The following is a 9,023-nucleotide window of genomic DNA, read 5'->3' on the forward strand; positions in this document are numbered from 1 at the left end:
CACACGTCCTATTCGCCTTTGAGAAGATGATGGTGAACAGTCTTCTTGAAGTAACACAAAGTGTTACAAAGAGTAATTTCTTCAGACTTCGACTGTAAACGGCCTCCATGTCCTCCACAGATACTGCCAGCCGTTGAATTACTCCGGTATTTTGTGTTTTGCTCAAGATTCCAGTATGTGCAGTTCCTGTGTCTGGCATCTTGAACTGCTGTAGTCTTTTGGGTATTTAATAATTGTCCCCAGATGGAACTGAAAATGTGTTGTACCAGATAAGGAACAACTCAACAAGCAATAGGTGGACGGTTTGTGATGCTCTTGAGGGGGGGGGGTCATTGGGTGGGGGGGAGAATGGTCTCTCTGGAGAAAATTGCAACAGTCGACACATCCGTGGTAGCACAACTGGCGCTGTTGTTCAGAAGGGTCGGCCAAAGACAAAATGAGCAATAGTGATGGAGTACTTAGTTCAGTTCAGTTTATTGTCCCGTGTACCTAGATACAGTGAGAAGCTATTGTGTGTTATCCAGTCAGCAGAAAGACAATACATGATTACAATTAAGCCGTTTACAGTGTATAGATATATGATAAGGGAGTCTGGGGCATAGAGAGGCATTCCTAGGGCCGCCAGTGAGATTCCAGGATGGGGAATTGCCTCTGTGGTGCCAGGATCATGTACATCTCAGAGCATGATGAAGGGTGGGCTGCCGGAGGTCATGGTCCATATTAGCACTGATGATCCAGGCAAGAAGGAAGATGAGGTCCTGCAAAAAGAATTTAGGGAGTTAGGTAGTAAGTTCAAAACAAGACCTCTTGAGTTGTCATCTCAGCATTACTCCCTGAGCCACGTGTTCATCAGGCACAAAATAGGAAGATGGGGCAGTTGAATGCATGACTAAGAGTCTGGCGCAGAGAGTGAGGCCTCAGGTACATAGATCAGTGGACTCTCTTCAAGAAGGACAGGTTGTACTTAAACTGGAAGGGAACCATTATCGTTGCAGGGAGATTTATTCTAACTTAGCAGAGGAGCGGGAGATGGGTACAGCCTAACCTACTGATTTACTCCAATATTTTGTGTCTTTCCTTGATAAACCAACTTCTGCAGTTCCTTGTTTTTACATTCTGGGTTAAGGTAAAGTTTTCAGATGGTTATGGATAAGGCTAAGGCCTTAATCTTTTTAGTTTAGAGATACAGCGCGGAAACAGGCCCTTTCGGCCCACCGGGTCCGCGCCGACCAGCGATCCCCGCACATTAACACTATCGTACACCCACTAGGGACAATTTTTTAACATTTATACCAAGCCAATTAACCTACATACCTGTACGTCTTTGGAGTGTGGGAGGAAACCGAAGATCTCGGAGAAAACCCACGCAGGTCACGGGGAGAACGTACAAACTCCGCACAGACAGCACCCGTAGACAGGATCGAACCCGGGGCTCCGGCGCTGCATTTGATGTAAGGCAGCAACTCTACCGCTGCACCACCGTGACCGCCGTGACATTAAGGAGGTCTTATTCCGAATAGATGGTGGTGTTCAGTCGGGATCAGTGCTGGGACTTCTGTTGTTTGTACGAGTTGTATTTTGGGAAGTCAATTACAAGAGCAAAGTTTACATTATATACATGACAGAGGTTGAGGGGAGATTTGATAGAAGTATACAAAATTATGAGAGGCATAGATAGAGTAGACAGTCAGAACCATTTTCCCCATGGTGGAAATGCCCAGCACGGGGCGGTACAGAGATAGAGTTGCTGCTTTATAGCGTATAGTCCTGGGTTTGATCCTGACTATGGGTGCTGTCTGTACAGAGTTTGTATGTTCTCCCTGTGATCGCATGTTTTCTCCGGGTGCTCCAGTTTTCTCCGGGTGCTCCAGTTTTCTCCCACATTGATAGGTTGATAGGTTAATTGGTTTCTGTAAATTGTCGCCAGTGTCCAGGATAGAACTAGTGCATGGATGATCATTGTTCGGCACGGACTCAGTGGGTTGAAGGGCCTGTTTCCACACTGTATCACTGAAATTAAAACTAGAGGGCATAGTTGTAAGGTAAGAGGGGGAAAGTTTAATGGAGATGTGTGGGACAGGTTTTTCTACACAAAGTGGTGGGGGCCTGAAACACATTACCTGGGGTGGTGGTGGAGGAAGATACAATAGTGGCGTTTACATGTGTTTTAGATGGGCACCTGGAAGTACAGGGAATGCGGGTGGGATTATAGATCATGTACAGGCATTATAGATCACTTTAACTTGGCATCGTGATTGCACAAACATTGTGGGCCAAAGGGCCCATTCCTGTGCTGTACTGTTCTATGTATTAAATGGCTACTTTGAATTACAAAGGATCTTGTGGTGCCAGCCCATAACTCCTTGAAAATGGCAGAACAAATATATATGGTGGTAAAGGAGGTGTACAGTGTACTTGCCATCATTGGTGGGGGAATTGAGTATAAAGTTGGGAAATCTTGTTGCAGCTGTGTAAAACTATGCCACTTTTGGAGTACTGTGTGTAGTTCTGGTCACCCATATTACAGGAAGGATGTGGAGGTTTTGGAGAAGGTGCAGAAGAGGTTCACTGGGATGTTGTTAGAGGGTATTAATTAAAAGGAGTGGCTGGGATTGTTTTCTCTGAAACATTAGAGACCTAGAGGCAACCTGATAGAAGTTTATAAAGTTTATAAAGTTTATAAAGTTGTAAGAGGTATGAACAGGGTAGATAGCCTCAATAGACAATAGACAATAGGTGCAGGAGGAGGCCATTCGGCCCTTTGAGCGAGCACCGCCATTCAATGTGATCATGGCTGATCATTCTCAATCAGTACCCCGTTCCTGCCTTCTCCCCATACCCCCTGACTCTGCTATCCTTAAGAACTCTATATAGCTCTCCCCTGAATGCATTCAGAGAATTGGCCTCCACTGCCTTCTTAAGCAGAGAATTCCACAGATTCACACCTCTCTGACTGAAAAAGTTTTTCTTCATCTCAGTTCTAAATGGCCTACCCCTTATTCTTAAACTGTGGCCCCTTGTTCTGGACTCCCCCAACATTGGGAAAATGTTTCCTGTCTCTAACGTGTCCAACCCCTTAATAATCTTATACGTTTCGATAAGATCTCCTCTCATCCTTCTAAATTCCAGTGTATACAAGCCTAGTCACTCCAGTCTTTCAACATACGACAGTCCCGCCATTCCGGGAATACATAGAGAGCGATTGGTGCTTGATATACGCTACCAGGGTGGAAGCAATTCTGATAGCAACTTTTAGGAGGCATTCAGATGGGCACATGAGCAGCCAGGGGATGGAGGGATATGGATTACGTGCAGCCAGATAGGACTAGTTTAAATTGGCATCATGGTCAGCACAAGCATTGCGGGCCAAAAGAGCTGTTCCTGTACTGTATTGTTCTATGACCTACACATTACTCGTAAAATAACCAGGTGAGAGGGGCTGGTGAAGGAAAGATGCAAAACTTAAAGGATGCCAAATGGCATGAAAATGAAGATTGACGAATCATGGCTGACACAATTACTCTGCAAAGATTCCTTTAAGCCTTTGGAAAACCTCCAAAGCATGATGGAGTGGTTTGAAATCAACAGTCCGCAGTGCACACTCTTCACAACACGAGGAAGAGATGAGAATATTTTCTTTTAAATAAATCAAGTTATTTTTCAAAATCACATGTTTGCAACTTCCAGCTGAGTTGGACAAATAAGTTGCCTCATTAAAATTAGGAAGCCTGTTACTAAGAGACTTGTCAATTGAAATCACTTAAATATGGGTGATTCAGCAAGCTCAAAAAGTGAGGCTGAGAAAGCTTAATTGGGTATTGAAGCTGGGTTTGATTTGCTGATGTGGGGTCAATGGTAACAGAAGTCAGTAGGAGGTCCTCCACACATAGACCGATCAAAACAAATATAATTTCAGTATTATTATAATGATTAGGTAACAGCCTGCCAAATGCAGTCCAGCAAAGTTATTCACTTTTTAAAGGAAACAGAAAGGCAGCATACTATTTAAATAGTGACTGATTGGGAAATGTTGATGTGCAAAGAGGCCTTGGCAAACATATGTATCAGCAACTGAAAGCAAACATGATAACAACAAGCAATGAAGAGGACAAATGGTATGTTGGCCTTAGTTATTTGGAGCAAAATGTCTTGCTACTATTATACAAGTCCTTGACGAGCCAACACCCAGACTGTTGTGTGCAGACTTAACCTTATTAGCAAATGAACTGTATATTTGTCGTGCAGGAAATCCCGTGAAGTCCACTGGACTATTTCTTGCTTTGGTCGACTGTCAAGGAGAGATTGGGCTGATAAGATTTATATTCCCTAGAGTTTAGAAAAATGAGAGCGGGCTTATTGAAACAAACAAAAACTCTTACAGGGCTAATCGCATTGAACATAGAACAGTGCAGAAACAAGCCCTTTGGCCCTCAATGTCCGTGCCGAACGTGATGCCAGGTTAAACAATCTCCACAGTCTGCACGTGATCCATATCATTCCATTCCCTGCATGTCAGTTTGTCCATCTAAAAGCCGATCAATACAGATTGTTTCCCTTGGTATGGGAAGGGTGCTGTATAGAACAAGGAGCCTCAATCTTAGGGTAAACACGTAGAACTGAGATGAAGAGACAATTTTTAACTCTGTGTGCAGTGGTAATTTTCTTCCACTAGATAGTGGAGGCTGAGTTGCTGAATGTATTAGATACATCTCAAGATACAAAAGGTATCAAAGTCTGAGGAGATAGCAGGTGTATGGAGATTGAGGATTAGTTATTTTATGTATTGAAAATGCATTGCAACCTCTAAAGGCCAAATAACCAACTATTTTCTGTGCATTTCTGATGAGGCTGAAAAGTGACAGACAAAGGTGTTAAAGGGCCATTTGGAATCAAGGAACCACCAATTCCTCTTTTTCCATGTAGCTCTATAATTAGGGAGAGTACTTGCATCATTTGCAACATAACTGGATGCCCATTTTGTGGAAGAAAATAAATTGGCTGTAATATCGTGGCACAGCTTTAAGGAAATGGCTAATGCAACCAGTGATTTATTTCTAAAACCCTCAGTGACAATTCTTCAAATTGTTGGTTTTCCTGTGACAATGAATTGTTCTAATTAGAGATTAGGAGAACCCTCCTTAAATTAGGTTAGGGAATATAGAGAACTAAAAAAAGACGAAGTATAGCGACATTAGTTCACAAATGGTAAGTCTTGCCAACTGAACCTTAGTTTCCTTTGGTGTGACAAATGAACTTGATAATGGTAGTTCAGTTCAATGCTGGTACCAAAAAGAAAAGTAGCAAACAATGCAAATGCTAATTGATACATAATTTATTGACCAGTAGAATCTACTGAATTTGCACATTATCCAGGCAAATGATCCCAAACACAAGTACATCGGGTAGTGCAGAAGAGAAAATAAAGAGTGCACAATATAGTGTACAGCTACAGAAAAAGTGCAGATTCTTTTAAAGTGCAAGAGTCACAATGAGTTAGATTGGAAGATTCTGAAATTCATTCCGACCATATGAGAGTCCATTCAGGAGTCGAATAACAACGAGGAAAAAGCTATTCTCGAATCTGGTGGTACACGAGTGATCCTTGATTAATCTTTCGCAACAGTGTGAAGGGTAGATGGAGAAATGGTAGGGTGAGGCAGAGAACCTATGTGTGTGATAAAACTAGGATGCGTTCACAATTCTCTGCAATTTTCTGTGGTCTCATAGAGCACTTGTTATACCAAGATAGATATCTCCAGATAGGATGCTTTCCATGGTGCATCTGCAGATTTTGGCAAGAGTCATTGGAAACATGCCTAATTTTCCAAGCTTTCTGAGGGAGCAGACACTTTGGTGTACTTTCTTGGCTGTTGTATCCATATGGTTAGATCAGGACAACCTCATCCCAAATGTCAGCAAGATAAAGAAGCTAGTTATTGACTTCAGGAAGTGTGGTGGAAAATGACCCAATCAGCATCAATGGTGCTGCAGTAGAAATGGTTAAGAGCTTCAAGGAGACTGAGGAAATTCGGCCAATGATTCTTACGAATCTCTACAGATGCACCACAGCGAGTATAATGTCAGAATATTGCATAGCTTGGTTTGAGAACAGCTTTGCCCACGACAATTAGAAATTGCAGATTTAGCGCAGTCCATCACACAGACCAGACATCCCACCTTTGACTCGATCAACACTTCACACAGCCCTGGAAAAGCAGCCAACATAATCAGACTTGTCCCACCCCAGCTATTCCTTCTTCACACCACTCCCATTAGGCAGTAGATACAGAAGCTCGAAAGCACACACCACCAGACTCAGGAACAGCTTCCCCTGTCATCAGGCTACTGAACAGTTCTTCCGTAAGCTAGAGTTTTATCTAGTTCTCCACTGCCCTATTGCAGATATTGGACTTTGTCCCTGGAACTGGTGCTAAATGATGGAAACTATATCCTGCACTCAGTATCATTCCCTTTACTCTACCTAATATGGGATTGACCAAAAATTATTTTAAAGACACAATTAACCCCTTTCCTTGAATCTATTTAAAATGGAAAATTATCCATTTAAAAAAGTTAGGTGATACCTCCGATGAAGGCAGACTTTCCTAAATGTCCCAGCCCCATGGTGGATAAGTAAGCTGCCAAATCTGATACAGAGCCCAATCATGAGAGTTTTTAAAAAGCATTCAAGGTTACATTTGTCATCAATTTGGCCTCCAAAACACTGGTGGTTTCCTCATATTGATTTGTAAGGATGACATTGCCCAAACTAGCTTGTATAACTCGTTTTGTAATCCACTCGTCCTTCATCACTCATCACTGGGAGCCGCACACAGAAAAAAAGTAAATTACTGTCAAGCAACATTAGCAGAGAAAGATGCAGTTCGGTTTCCTCTGTTCCAATAACATTTTAAAATATCTAAATATCTGAAAATTTTGCAGACTTAGTTTTCCATTGAACTGGTTTTACTCAATTGGGTGCAATTCAACACCGCAAGATACAAAGCTGCATTTATTAGTAAAATAACTTGATAACAAAGAAAACCTAACATATACTGGTAAAAACCCAGTACCCTCATGTCTAAAGCTTTTGCTCCCTCGTGTCCACATAAACATTTTAGTCATGATCTATCAATAAAAAAATTGCTTTCTAGTAATTGTGCTCGATCGACATGAAATATATTGAGAACAGATTCCCCACTATGATTTTCGACTCATTTCATTTCTCATGGCATTTTGGCAAATACCCTAATAAAATTGATTTCAAATATCTCTCACATTCATGGATACAGTAATGTGATAAAATAAATTATTGTAACTTAATGGTATAAACATGTCATATCTGGTTATAATGTGTTCCAATGTTAAATTTTGATTCTGAGACCATGAAGAAGGTTCCAGGCTCAAAACATTGTCAATCCATTTCTTTCAACAGAGGCTGCCCTACTTTCTGAGTTAAACAAGCTAAATCTGTTTTTTTTTAAACAGATTTGATGGAGGGGCCCTGCTCCCCAACATACTCAAGAGTCAAATCAAGAGTGAAGGGTGTTTTAGTGTCATGTCCCGCAGGGTCAGAGCAGGGGAATTTATTATGGGGAACAAGGAAATGGCAGACGAGTTGAACCGGTGCTTTGGATCTGTCTTCACTAAGGAAGATACAAACAATCTCCCAGATGTTCTAGTGGCCAGAGATCCTAGGGTGACGGAGGAACTGGAGGAAATCCACATTAGGCAGGAAAAAGTTTTGGGTAGACTGATGGGACTGAAGGCTGATAAATCCCCAGAGCCTGATGGGCTGCATCCCAGGGTACTTAAAGAGGTGGCTCTAGAAATTGTGGATGCATTGGTGATCATTTTCCACTGTTCTATAGATTCAGGGCCAGTTCCTGTGGATTGGAGGGTAGCTACTGTTATCCCACTTTTTAAGAAAGGAGGAAGAGAGAAAACGAGAAATTATAGACCAGTTAGTCTGACATCAGTGGTGGGGAAGATACTGGAGTCAATTATAAAAGACAAAATTGCGGAACATTTGGATAGCAGTAACAGGATCGTTCCGAGTCAGCATGGATTTATGAAGGGGAAATCATGCTTGACTAATCTTCTGGAATTTTTTGAGGATGTAATTAGGAAAATTGACAGGGGAGAGCCGGTGGATGTGGTGTACCTCGACTTTCAGAAAGCCATCGACAAGGTCCCACATAGGAGATTGGTGGGAAAATTAGAGCGCATGGTATTGGAGGTAGGGTACTGACATGGATAGAAAATTGGTTGGCAGACAGAAAGCAAAGAGTGGGGATTAATGGGTCCCTTTCAGAATGGCAGGCAGTAACTAGTGGGGTACCGCAAGGCTCGGTGCTGGGACCGCAGCTATTTACAATATACATCAATGACTTGGATGAAGGGATTAAAAGTACCATTAGCAAATTTGCAGATGATACAAAGCTGGGTGGCAGTGTGAGCTGTGAGGAAGATGCTATGAGGTTGCAGGGTGACTTGGACAGGATGTGTGAGTGGGCGGATGCATGGCAGATGCAGTTTAATGTGGATAAGTGTGAGGTTATCCACTTTGGTGGTAAGAATAGCAAGGCAGATTATTATCTGAATGGTGTCAAGTTAGGAAAAGGGGACGTACAACGAGGTCTGGGTGTCCTAGTGCATCAGTCACTTAAAGTAAGCATGCAGGTACAGCAGGCAGTGAAGAAAGTCAATGGAATGTTGGCCTTCATAACAAGAGAAGTTGATTATAGGAGCAAAGAGGTCCTTCTGCAATTGTACAGGGCCCTAGTGAGACCGCACCTGGAGGACTGTGTGCAGTTTTGGTCTCCAAATTTGAGGAAGGATATTTTTGCTATTGAGGGCGTGCAGCTAGGTTAATTCCCGGAATGGCGGGACTGTCATATGTTGAAAGACTGCAGCGACTAGACTTGTATACACTGGAATTTAGAAGGATGAGAGAAGATCTTATCGAAACGTATAAGTTTATTAAGGGGTTGGACACGTTAGAGGCATGTGCCAGCAGGTTG

This window comes from Rhinoraja longicauda, chromosome 1, assembly GCF_053455715.1.
Source record: "Rhinoraja longicauda isolate Sanriku21f chromosome 1, sRhiLon1.1, whole genome shotgun sequence".
NCBI classification, from domain to species: Eukaryota; Metazoa; Chordata; class Chondrichthyes; order Rajiformes; family Arhynchobatidae; genus Rhinoraja; species Rhinoraja longicauda.